General features: G+C 40.2%; 1 protein-coding gene across 3 annotated transcripts in view; it reads left to right on the top strand.

The window, feature by feature from the left end:
• The first annotated feature begins 224 nt into the window (after positions 1–224).
• Positions 225–11950, top strand: part of lrfn5a (leucine rich repeat and fibronectin type III domain containing 5a) — a 122644-nt gene continuing 110918 nt past the window's right edge. For all 3 annotated transcript variants that reach the window (XM_040042806.1, XM_040042805.1, XM_040042807.1), the window contains exon 1: positions 225–1221. The gene's annotated coding sequence lies outside the window, so the exon portion shown is untranslated. The remainder of the gene's footprint in view (positions 1222–11950) is intronic.

Raw genomic sequence — 11950 nt, 5'->3', positions numbered from 1 at the left:
GATAGATTCCTCAAATGGTATTCCAGCCATCTGCCACTGTAACACCAGTGGTGCAATTTTATAAATGTTCCTATATCCAGTCACACTGTCAGATTCTGTCCTTATCCTAAAAACCAGTCCCATGTGGTTAAAAAAAGTACTTGAAAAGCGCCACTCTCTGCTTTTATTTTGAAATCTGTATGAGGAAGCGATGTTCTCCTCTCAGATGAAACATGGCACTTGTCGGACCTGACACGCTCCGGGGATTAACGGTAACAGAGCAACGACCTGCGAAGAGGATCGCGAAGCAGGTTAAGCTTTCAGTGAGCGAGTAACCGGGCGGCAGCTTGGCCGGGACGTTACTGCTCTTTTTATTGTGCTTCATTTTCTGCCCTTTTATACATTTTCCTCTTCTCTTTAACTCCTGACTGCAGCGGAGACCCACAGAGTTGAGAGAGGGTGAGCGACGGGAAGAGAGACTCAGAGACAGAAAGAGAGAGAGAGCGAGAGAGAGAGGACAGCAAGAAAGAGAACGGGAGGGAGTGGGTGTAAAAGAAAATCCCAAATTCGATATTAAAAGCTTGTCGAACAAGCCAGGAAATGTACTGGTTTGGCTTTTAAGTGCTTAATAACCAACAAACTCTCCCTAACCCGCGGAATTTTTCTGGATTAATTTGAGTTTTCCACCCCTTTTTTCCTACCTGGGATATTTTCTGCCTTGCAGCGGAATTCTCCCTGTTTCACCTGCCCTAGGTGAAAGAGGGAGGAGAAGGAGCGGAAGAAGAGGCGAGAAATAGAAGACAAAAAGAAGGAAGATAGAGAAGAGGAATGAGACGGGCGGAGGGCTGAGAGAATCACTCCAGTTTTCTCTCGGATGGGATTCTTCCCTTACCAAGCGGATGGAGGGATGAAACCGGGAGAGAAGAAAACGGGGGAGAGTGTGAAAGAGAGAGGAGCGAGAACAAGAGGAGGATGTAGTCGTCGGGCGCTGTGAGAATGCAAAACGGACGCACCCCTCCGGAAGATCGGATTGAACTATAAACCTAAACGGAATTTACAGACAACCAAAGGATATTACGCACATTTGCTTCGATATATACGTATATGGGGCATATTTTCATATTTGGAGCATATTTGTGTGGAATTACAACTATAATTGCCACTATCTTCGCAATAATGGGATTTGGAGAAATAATTGCGCGCTGACAGCCGGTGAACGAAGAAAACCTATCCTTGAAAGAGGTAAAGTTTAAACTCTTTTATTTCTTGTTTAATGCACAAAATGAAGGCTCGGCTTTCTTTTGCCCTCTCTATCTATCCACCTATGCCTCCAACTCTTCCTTCTCTGTGCCTGGGTCTGCTGGAGCCGGGGAATGGTCGTCTGTTGAGGGGTAAAAGAGTTATTTCTAGACTCCCGTGCGCTGACATTTAGTCTGGATGCTGATATGCTGCGGGAAGGAGGCAGAGGGGGTGTAGTTTGATAGCATTGGGTAGGTGGCTGGAGGGCACAGAGAAGGGGCTAGTGCATTAAAGAAAACCACCACTGAGAACATTGCAAGGTCAAAATTGAACCTGGCGTAAGTTACAAAGGCTCTGTGTGAGTCTGTGGAGGTAAAGCCTATATTTTGAGCAGCAGCTCTCTCCGTGTGTGTGTGTGTGTGTGTGTGTGCGCACGCGGGCGTTCGAGCCCGCGAGCCCAACCAGAAAGAATGAACAACTTGAGCGTGCGCGCAACGTGCGTCTCCAGCGAGAAGAAAACCCACTAAAATGTCCATGCAGCGGTTATTAAAGCGCGCAGGTATCTGCACTTCAGCACGCCTTTTTGTGCAGTACGCGCCACACCTTTACCTGATACCTGAAAATAAATAAAATTAAATCATGCATCAGTGTTTGTGCGCGTGCGTAAAGCAATTAAACCCACACACAATGTAACTACAACACCACAACGATTTAGCTTTAGTATCCACCGTCTGTCAGTTTCAAATAATGACAGGGATGTTTTGTGTATGTGTGCGTGCGCGGGCACGCGTGAGACAGCGAAAGGGGGGGGCGCTACCGCTGAATAGCATAGGCCAGTATAGTTTGTGTGCACAACATAAAAAGTACAATATCTAAATAACAAGAAATTGTATCCATTTATTGATTAATTTCAAGGTTTCTTGCATTTTCAACCCATTGCGCTGATCTTGACTCTGCATCAGAGCAGATTCTGTGCTGGCCCATCAAAAGCTGCTCGGCTGCTGTAAATGTGCTCTTCGAGCTGGAACTGTGGCATCCACAAAGATATAAAGTCTACAGTGTGATAGTAGATATGCTTACACAACAGAAGCAAACTGCTAAAACCACAAGCCTTACACATATTTGCTCAGCTCTGGAGTGTGGTCCACTGGCGCTCCATGTAAACATGGTCATCCATGCCTGCAGTTCAAAAACCATCAGTTAAGTTTAATGTTTGTTTTACGTATCATTTTTGACAGTGTGTAGCTGGAAGGTTGAATATCCCTCCAGCCCACAGGAAGTATTTGTATAAAGAAATGAAAGCAGTTTTGAGCTGGCATTGTGCTCCATCCCTTGGCTGAGACTCATTCCTGCATTATAATGTATGAAACACAGAAAAAACACACACAAAATGGCTGCAATGAAAGTGGCTCTAATAATAAAATAACGTTTATGATGGGATATGCTGTTGTTTGTTGCTGTCATTCCAAAAAAAAAAGAAAAAAGAATCCTGTCCACAGATGTCCTTTCAGGGGGTTCATTTAAGGCAGAATGAAAATTATTCACCAATTATGTGTATTTTTTTTTTAATTAATTATGCCCGTCATAGAAAATTTTACTAATCTAACCAAATTTGTTCCCATGTCATCATTACTCTGTCTGTGGGGTTTCTTCTTTTGTCTTTCCCACGGTTCTGCATTTTGCTGGATTGGAGTTTCGTCAGTTTGTACTAGTACAGTAGCTTGCATTGATTGATCAAGGCAATAAATTTATGCACACGAGCCACTCGTGCTGGTGCTAATGGCCCGTGGATATGGAGGCATTATGCAAATGCATCCCCTGCTCTAGAAAAAGAGTGTGGGTGAATGAGCGAGGAGAGAAACTGGTGATTTTTGGTCCATTTTAGTTGTGTTTAGCCTCCTCTTTATGCCTGAAAGGAGTGGTTTACCATGCCATTAGGTTTTGGATAAATGACACTGCATGTGTGTTACAAACTGAGTTTTCGTTTTGAAAGACTTGGAATGAAGAGTTTCTATTAAAGCTACTTCAGAATAGTTGCTGAGGTTTGATTTACCTGGGTTACATCAGTGTAAAATTTGTAGCATTTGATGAGCATCTGATGGGCTTGTAAGGCTTGGTTTATGCTTTTGTGTGTGGTGATGTCTATGAAATTTCTCTCAGGCGTAGGTGTGATTCAGAAGCATTATTCTTTACCTTGCATTACCACAACCCCAAAGCGAGGTGGTGAGGCTGTTATTTATTCTTTATTAAGCCCATCTTTTTTCCCTCTGTTTATCTGTCTCCAACTTTTTTCCTCTCTCTTTCCTCTCTCTGTTTAGCTATCTGACAGAGGGCTGCAGGATCCTGCAGAGTGGGTGGTGGAGCTCTAATTCAATTTATTCTACTGCTCAGAGACAGACAGAGAGAGCAGGGGAGATAGTGAGAGAAAGAGGGAGAGGGATGGAGACCACAGATGTTAGGGAACATTTCCTATTAGCAGAGGAGAGGGAGGCCTTATAGGGAGCTGGCCTGACGATGTGACATCTGGAATGCTTCTGCGGCTGTCTGAAATTATGTGTGCATGAGTGTGTGGTCATTATCGAGTGAAACAACATGTCCTTAAAATGCCATCAGAGTCTGGAGGACCAAACAAAAAAAAAACCCTATTCTTCTGTCTGCTGTTCACTAAACTGTCAGCTGAGGCACGCATGAGTGACAGCTCAGAGCTGTCAGACAAAGTGACCGGTGACATTCACTGAGCTCGTTTCTTCCAGTAAAAAACAAGCAGCTGAGATCCTGTTATCTTACAGTATGTTGTCAAAATACCGCGTGGAAAATAATCTATTAAATGACTTTTCTGTCATAAACCACAGAAGTAAGTAAACTCCCAGTCAAGACTTTTTATTGGATCTTAAAGTAGCTCTTAAAAAGCCAGTATGACTGTGTCAGAGTCACTGTTTCCTAACTGGTTGAGATGTTTCTCATTATGTAATTAGAGCTATTCTTTCTGATTGGTATTGGAGTCTCACGTGGCATTTGTTTGCATTAATCTTCGCTGATAATACCTTATCGCTGAAGTGTGTCTGTCTTATTGCCCCTTAATATGCCCCATAATTAAGCATTTTTCTCAGAGACTGTCGGTGTTCTCTTTATTTTATTAGAACATGTCAAGTGTCAAGTTTAATTAGGTGCATTCAGCTATGTATCTGCAATCAGCGATGATGTGCCTCACGATTTGATTTGGGTCCTCATTTCTTGTGTATATGCTTCCATTAAGTGAATTATTATGGAAAGCGGCTGATATACAAATAACACAGCAGCTGGAGGAAGCCAGAGGGAGTGTGGGTTGGAACTGTGCCTCACATATCATATATTTCCATGTTTTTTTTGTTTTGTTTTGTTTTTTTATCTCACCAAAATATTGTTGTTTTTTTCACTCTGACATTAACCACAAATTTGCCTACAATGCATCAATCATTTGTTTGAAGAATATTATACATAATTCCTGAATGTTAACCCAATTCAGTGGTTTCTGTTTGAGTTTAGAAATTTAGCATTTCAGCTCTTTAACTACAAAATTCACTGCTCCATTTGCTTAGAAACAAAAGCAAATCCATAAATAATAACTATATAGAATTTACCAGTTAACTAGTTAGCTTCTAAGTTACTTAATTAATAGTCTTTCTCTGTAAGGCAGGATTAGTCTTTGGCTGATTGGTAGCTCTAGTTAAGATCCTGATTGAAACTCATTACAAGGTCTGTAATTATTGTTGAATAGATTTGTATAGATTTGTAAAGTTATCTCATCAGCTTCTTAAGTGCAGCTTCAACACACCGTCTTTGTTTGTAGTAAAAATGTACTATTTTTCTTCTCATATGGTCTCTTTCTTTCTTACGTAAGTTACATAATGTTCACACCCACATTAGCCACCCCACCCCTCCCCATGCTACCTTTTTCCACACACCTGCTGCTTCACAATCACCTGTGATGTGTCTGACACTGCATCCTGCTTTAGGAAGCCGGTGGGGAGGGTGTTTGGGTGTACGTTTGGCTGTGCGTGTATGATGGTGTGAGCATGAAGACTGTGTGACATGACAGATGTGAGGCATGTTGGGCAATAATGAGCTGTGTGCAGCACAGATAACTGAATGTGACACAATACAGATTTCTGGCTCAGTGCCTACAGCACTGTTACCATGTCTGTGTGTGTATCTGTCAGTCTACTACTGTGAATGACACATATGCATTAGGTACAGGCTGATTAAGTAGACATTCACATTAACCTATGGGCCAGATTTGTTAAGTGGGAAGCATTGGAAAAATGTGATTCCACTCACATGGGAATGCAAAGTTGTGATCTACTTAAAATGTGCTAATTTATAAGCGAGTAATGTAATAGCCAGCATTCAACCAAGACCAGGGGGCAGCTAAAGAAGAATTGATTTGTTTTTGATTTTAAATGTAAACTGTTAAAAATTGCTTGAGGTTGTGTGTTAAGTGTTTGTGCTCTTTGGGTAAATCTGTCTGCTCCAGAGGAACTCAGGACTTAGCCATAGGAGGGCATCAATTACAGTACAATCAGATTCTGACCCATCCATTTATTAATCCAATTACTGTTATTGTAAATCTGTGAATCACATTCATGTACTTGGGTGATGAGGGCGATGATTTAGTGAAGAGCTGCAGAACAAAAGTGAAGTTTTGCCACTTTGCTCACAGCTTCAAGCCATCCATATGTGCTGATTATGCATCTATCCAGCAATTGTTCCCCATCTTTGAAAACACCAGCAAGTGCAAAAACAAGACTTGTTTTTAAAAAAAGATTCAACACAGTAAATACTGAGCCATGAATTTAGTAAATCACGCTTGTGAGATTCATTTAAATGCTCTTCTTCTAAAATTTTGTATACTGAAAGCACAATTCTTTATTTCTTGTTGAACGCATATGTAATAAATCCTAAAATTAAAAGCTTTAAACTATTAGCTACCAAGGAGTAGCACCATTAATTCATTCTTATAGGCTTAAATATTACCAGGCTGTTACACATTAACATTAACATGCTGTAAACATTAAACAGACAAATTTGAAATCACGCAGGAAAAATTGATTAATAACAAACCCCTAATGTTTTATTTCCCAACGTGCTGATCACCTTTAATCAGCTTACAATCTCTTGAGTCTGTCATTTCTGGTTGAACGACCAATCCCCCAGCTCCAGGCCTCTGCTGCCACCTATCAAAGATATGTCTCTGCAATTTAAAACTGTGAAAACCAAAATTCCAAAAGCATTTCTGTCTGGAGAAATGTGTGTGTCTTCACTAAGTGGGCATTTTTAAATCTTCATTTTAAATGACTTTCTGCTTCCTAAGTTAAAGAGCATCCTTTGTGGTCCTGTGATGATTAGATATTGTGAGCCCTAAGCTCTTACTCCTGAACTAAGTTTACCCTTGTGGATTCTGTTACTGAGTATTTTCAAAATTAGAAACTGCATTTTCAACATTTTGCCTCCATCAACCTGATGTACATGACAAAGTTAGTGATAAAGTTCATTATCCGGAGTAAATGCATGACTAATTATGTAAACTAATAGGGTACATAAATTAAATAACCAGCACATGCAACCTCATTTTCAGTAATTTGAATACAGTGAGAGAATTGCCAAGTTGCAGCACAAGCATTTTAGCATATGCATAACTGTTTTTACTGTCAACACAAGACTAATTACAAATATTGCAGAACTGTTTTTATCAGGACACTTCAGCAGACATGCACTCCATCTGTGAAACTGGACCACACGCTGTAAAACACTGCATTAGCTTAACACAGTCCTATGCACAGTCCTATGGTATAGTAGCTTTCTGAACAAGTCCCAATAGTGAAGTGTGTGGAACATTTGATAAATCAGGATGCTTTGTAGCATTTTCTTTTCAAAATATTATGAAATTTCTTCTCCAGACATTGACGAGAGGATAAGACTGAGACACAGATATTTGATAACATCTTCTGACCTATAGCACCTTGGAAGTAATTTTTAATGTCAGTTCAGTCAGATATTACCTGGACTTAATGATTTCCCATGGAGCATTAGCCATGTCCAGCCTCACCATCCTCTGCCTACAGAACGGCTGACAGAATTGAGTTTGTGCAACTCAGTCCTCAGCCTCCGATAACAAAGCATTGAGACAATGTGTGCGTGGTTTGTTTTGCTAATCCTGTTTTACAAATTTGTATTTGCATGTTCTCCCCAACTGTCATGTCTTGTGTACCATGCAGGAGTGTCACTTCAGTGTCTTACATAAAAAAAAAAAAAACTTCTTGCATGAAAAGTTTCTTTCATGACAGTACCACTTTTTTCACAATAGAATACACATCAGAAACACAGAAAATGATGATATATTTTGTTTAATTAGAAGCATGTGTAGTTCCCCAGCAGACTGTGCTTTTTTTAGTTATCCAAAAACACACTTACCTGAAAAAAAGTATACACTTGCTTGATATAGAATCATGAAACGAGTAGCCAAAAGGTGAACAAACAACACCAAACACTTGGCATTTAAACAGGGACCACAATCCACTGCCAAAGACAACATTTGAGAGCACTTACTCACACTGTGTTGAAAGAATAGTGTTTAAAGTGGTTAATTACTCCACAGCCTCATCCCCTTTCTGCGTAAATGCTTTCATCAAGGTGGATTCCTAAATATCAGCTTTTGCAGTATACAACACTGCATTGCTGGCCTAACTTGGTGTATTTTTTTTAAACGTGAAGTTTATATCTATCCTGAAACTTGTTGGAAAAGTCTCTGCTAGGCCATTCCCCTAAAAGAGGGATTTCACAGTTAGCTTATCAAGTAAGATGAAAGTTAAAACCACTATGAATATTCCTTCCTGTTCACAAAGCTGGTTGTGAAAGTTGGAGATTTCAGAAAATGAATAAAATGCTATATGCTGTGTTGGACCTTGAAGATCAGATATATGCTATATTTCCACTGGTTTACATAGACCGATCAGGCATAATGTTATGGCTACCTACCTAATATTGTGTTGGTCTCCCATGTGTTGGGGGAACAACACGTTATGTGCCAAAGCATCCCTGCCCTGTCAGGAGCACTCCTTCACTAGACCCCTGAACGTGTGCTGTCAACATGTTAGCAATAGACCCTGGGACTTCCATGGATTGGACTTGTTTATCCAGCTCATCCCACAGATGCTCGATTAGATTGAGAGCTGGGTATTTTGGAGTCAACACCACAAACTCTTTGCTGTGCTCCATTTCTCAGCCATTTTTACTTTGTGAGTGGGCTCTTTATCCTGCTGAATGAGACCACAGCCACCAGGGAGTAATCTTTCTGTGAAATGGTGTACATGGTCTGCAACAATGCTTAGGTAGGTGGTACGTGTCTTTGTCCTGTCTTCATCCGCTCACCCCCAACCGCCCCCAGATGGTCGCCCCTCCCTGAACCTGGTTCTGGTGGATGTTTATTCCTGGTGAAAGGGAGTTTTTCCTTCCCACTGTCGCCAAAGTGTTTGCTCATAGGTCATATGATTGTTGGGGTTTTCTCTGTTTTCTTTGTATTGGGTCTTTACCTTACAGTATAAAGCGCCTTGAGGCGACTGTTGTTTTGATTTGGCGCTATATAAATAGAATAGAATTGAATTGAATTCAGTTGAATTAGATATCAAAGTAAAATGCACATGGATGGCAGGACCCAAGGTTTCCCAGCAGAACTTTGCTCAGAGCATCACACTGCCTCTACCACTTTGCGTTCTTTCCATAGGGTATCCTTGCGCCAGGTGTTCCCCAGGTAAGCAACGCACATGCACACAGCCATCCTCGTGATGGAAAAGAAAATGTGATTTATCAGACTAGGCCATCTGCTTCTATTGTTCTGAAGCAGGGTAGGCAGTTAGAGCTAGGCCAGTCTCCTCGCTACTGGCTAAAACTAGTTTCATAAGCTTAATTACAGAAGAAACAACAAATACATCCAAAGAAGATATTGACTACTTGACTGTCACTTCTTTTAAAACTAGATTATAAAAAAAAATTAAACAACTTTGTGTAAAAGTACTGAAGCCCACAAGTATAGTTTGTTGCTCTTCACATGTATACCAAGGGCTATAAAGGGCTACAATTTCTACACTGTACAGAAAGGTGGATGGCTTAAAACAGCACAGTCAAAAGACAATGCAATAATGCCTTGCCTTCTTTATGGCTTGTGCTACACAACATTTAAAGCTATATTATGGAGCTACACCTTTCAGGACAATGGACGTTAACATGAAGCAAGTAGTCATTTCAGCACCACGGACAGCTCAGTGTGTGCCAGTAGTTTGACTGTTTGAGGCTACAAACAGGTTGTAAAGGCTTTAAAGAGTTCAGTGATGGTCAACTGATGTTTTTATTTGTTTGTTTATGCTTTTCTCTCTCTCTCTCTCTCTCTCTCTCTCTCTCTCTTTGACGCAGGGCTGAAAACCGAGTAGATTAAATGGTGCATTTAATTAAGAGGCTTGGGATCAGGAAGTCAGAGATCAGTGTTGGTTCTTGCCAACAATAGCTACATTTAGCCTAGCTTGTTAGTGCATGCCATCTGTTCACACGCGGATTAACGCTACACAGCAGGCCGGCCCCTAGCAATAGGTGCATTTTGCAGTGCGGCAGAGTATAGGTTGCTGTTTAGCAGACTTGAATTCCTTGGGAAGTCTTTGGGTTAAGTGTACTAAAAGGTCACCTTTTTAAGTTGTAATTATTAATACAATACAATGGAGGTCATGACTGTGTTGTTTCTTCCTTTTGAGCTATGACATTGTGTCTCATTAAAGTCCCCAACTCCAAGTTAATAAAATAAATGCTTCTTCTGAAAGTGCAGAGCTGAAAATATTATATTCAATGCACAGTTAAATCTCATTTGCATCCATATGTGCTGGTTGTTGTTTAGGGTTCCATGCTGATTTGTTTTCTTTTACTCTTATGTGAAGCCTGCACATAATAGTATGTTTTAGGGTGCTTTTGCTTTCACTTGAGGTTTTATTCATCTGCTTTATAAGCAATAACGACCTCCAAATCACTGCATCCCACTTAGCTAGCTTTTACACCAAATACTATAAATAGCACCCAGCTAATCCTAGTTGCTGGCTATATCTTTATTTATTTTTTTACTCTTTCTGCTTGGCAGTAACCTGAGCTTAGCAAGCTGCATCCCAGCAACAAACACTTCAAAATCTGATGACTTGATATGTTTGGCTAAGGGATATTGATATGGTTAGAGGCATTTTCCAAAAACTTTGAGGATGCTGAGCAGTTAATTATTTTGGGGGAAAAAAACAGCTGGGGCACAGTGTAGCAAGTCTAAAACAGATTGCTTGGACAGCGACTGAGCTGTGCGTTTGCATTAGATTAGAAAAAACTGTACATATAGAGGTTGAAGTTGTGGAAGCATTTTTGCAAGTATTTTGTAGGATTTAAATCTCCTTCAAGGAATGTGATTAAGCATATTCGCCCTGCACAGTTCACTTGACCATGTTGCAATCTTCAAAAATACATATTTCTTTAACTTTGTGTTGTTAGTGTAGAAGACAGTAAGGCAGGATTCACGCAGTCTAATGCGTGTTTGCTCTCACTTAGTTTGAACAAGGTGATATTGTGTGTTGTCGAAATGAATCATTGATCCAAGACTTTGTCTTGCATGCTCTGCTTGCACTCAAAGTTGAAGTTTTTTTAGGCAGCTGCTGCTAGCCAGTCAAATTACAGAATGAAAATAACGCCACAGGAGCAGGGCTCCTGCAGTTCAACAGAATATGTAAATAAGCAAATAGAGAGCTGAGACAAGATACTTAAATATTTAAAAATGCCATGATTTTTTGTTGACAACAAACTATTACAGCTGCTCTTTTTGGTGGTTAGATCAAATGAATCCATAGACCAGCAGATACTCTTTATGGTCTCTCCCCCCGCCTCTGTGTGTGTGTGTGTGTGTGTGTGTGTGTGTACTCATAGCCTTAGGGGCTGTTTGTCTGTGATAATGAGCTGTCATTTTGTCAGTCAGAATGGCTTGATCTAGCTACCACTCTGCTTTCTCACAAACATAAGCACAAACAGAAACAGGAAAAAAAAAAAGAGTTGTTTTAACATGCTTCTATCTTTATAGCCTTATCTGCACTTGTGCTCTTAGTACAAAACAGACAATTTACACACAGGGAGCCGTGGCTGAAGTTTCGCATTTTGCTCTTGGTCTTAATTATTTGGACCTGAAGAGCAGTGGGATCAGTATTTAGACGTTTTATGGTTACATAAGCTTTGAGGGCCAATGAATATTCTAATCTTGCAGAGTAACAGATGTGAACCATGTCCAAACGTATTTTAAAAACACTAACTTGTTATTAAGACACAACAGTTGCCAAAGGGCGTAGAGTGTGGCTAGACAGCTTCCAGAATGAGGAAGCTGTGTGGTATTAAGAATGGGTTTACTATTCTCATGCTTTGTGTCTGTTGCATAACATTTTGTGGAATAACAGATGGGAATTATAGTGATTTATTCGTTGGCAGTTAATGCTGTAACATTAAAGCTTACATATGAATAAACACAATTTGTTTTTCCATTAATGCAGCAGACTTAAAAAACTGCTAATAATCTCCACTCCTTGAAAATGGTAGACCGCTCTGCCTTTTATCTTTTGCCATACATGATATCATGAATCCTTTAAATGTAAGTGTACTTAATCTTTTTTCTCATTATGCCAATAAAGTTATGTCA

The sequence above is a fragment of the Simochromis diagramma genome, unplaced genomic scaffold (genome assembly GCF_900408965.1).
Source record: "Simochromis diagramma unplaced genomic scaffold, fSimDia1.1 OVJJ01000304.1, whole genome shotgun sequence".
Classification (NCBI taxonomy): domain Eukaryota; kingdom Metazoa; phylum Chordata; class Actinopteri; order Cichliformes; family Cichlidae; genus Simochromis; species Simochromis diagramma.
This window is presented reverse-complemented; position numbering and strand designations above follow the sequence as displayed.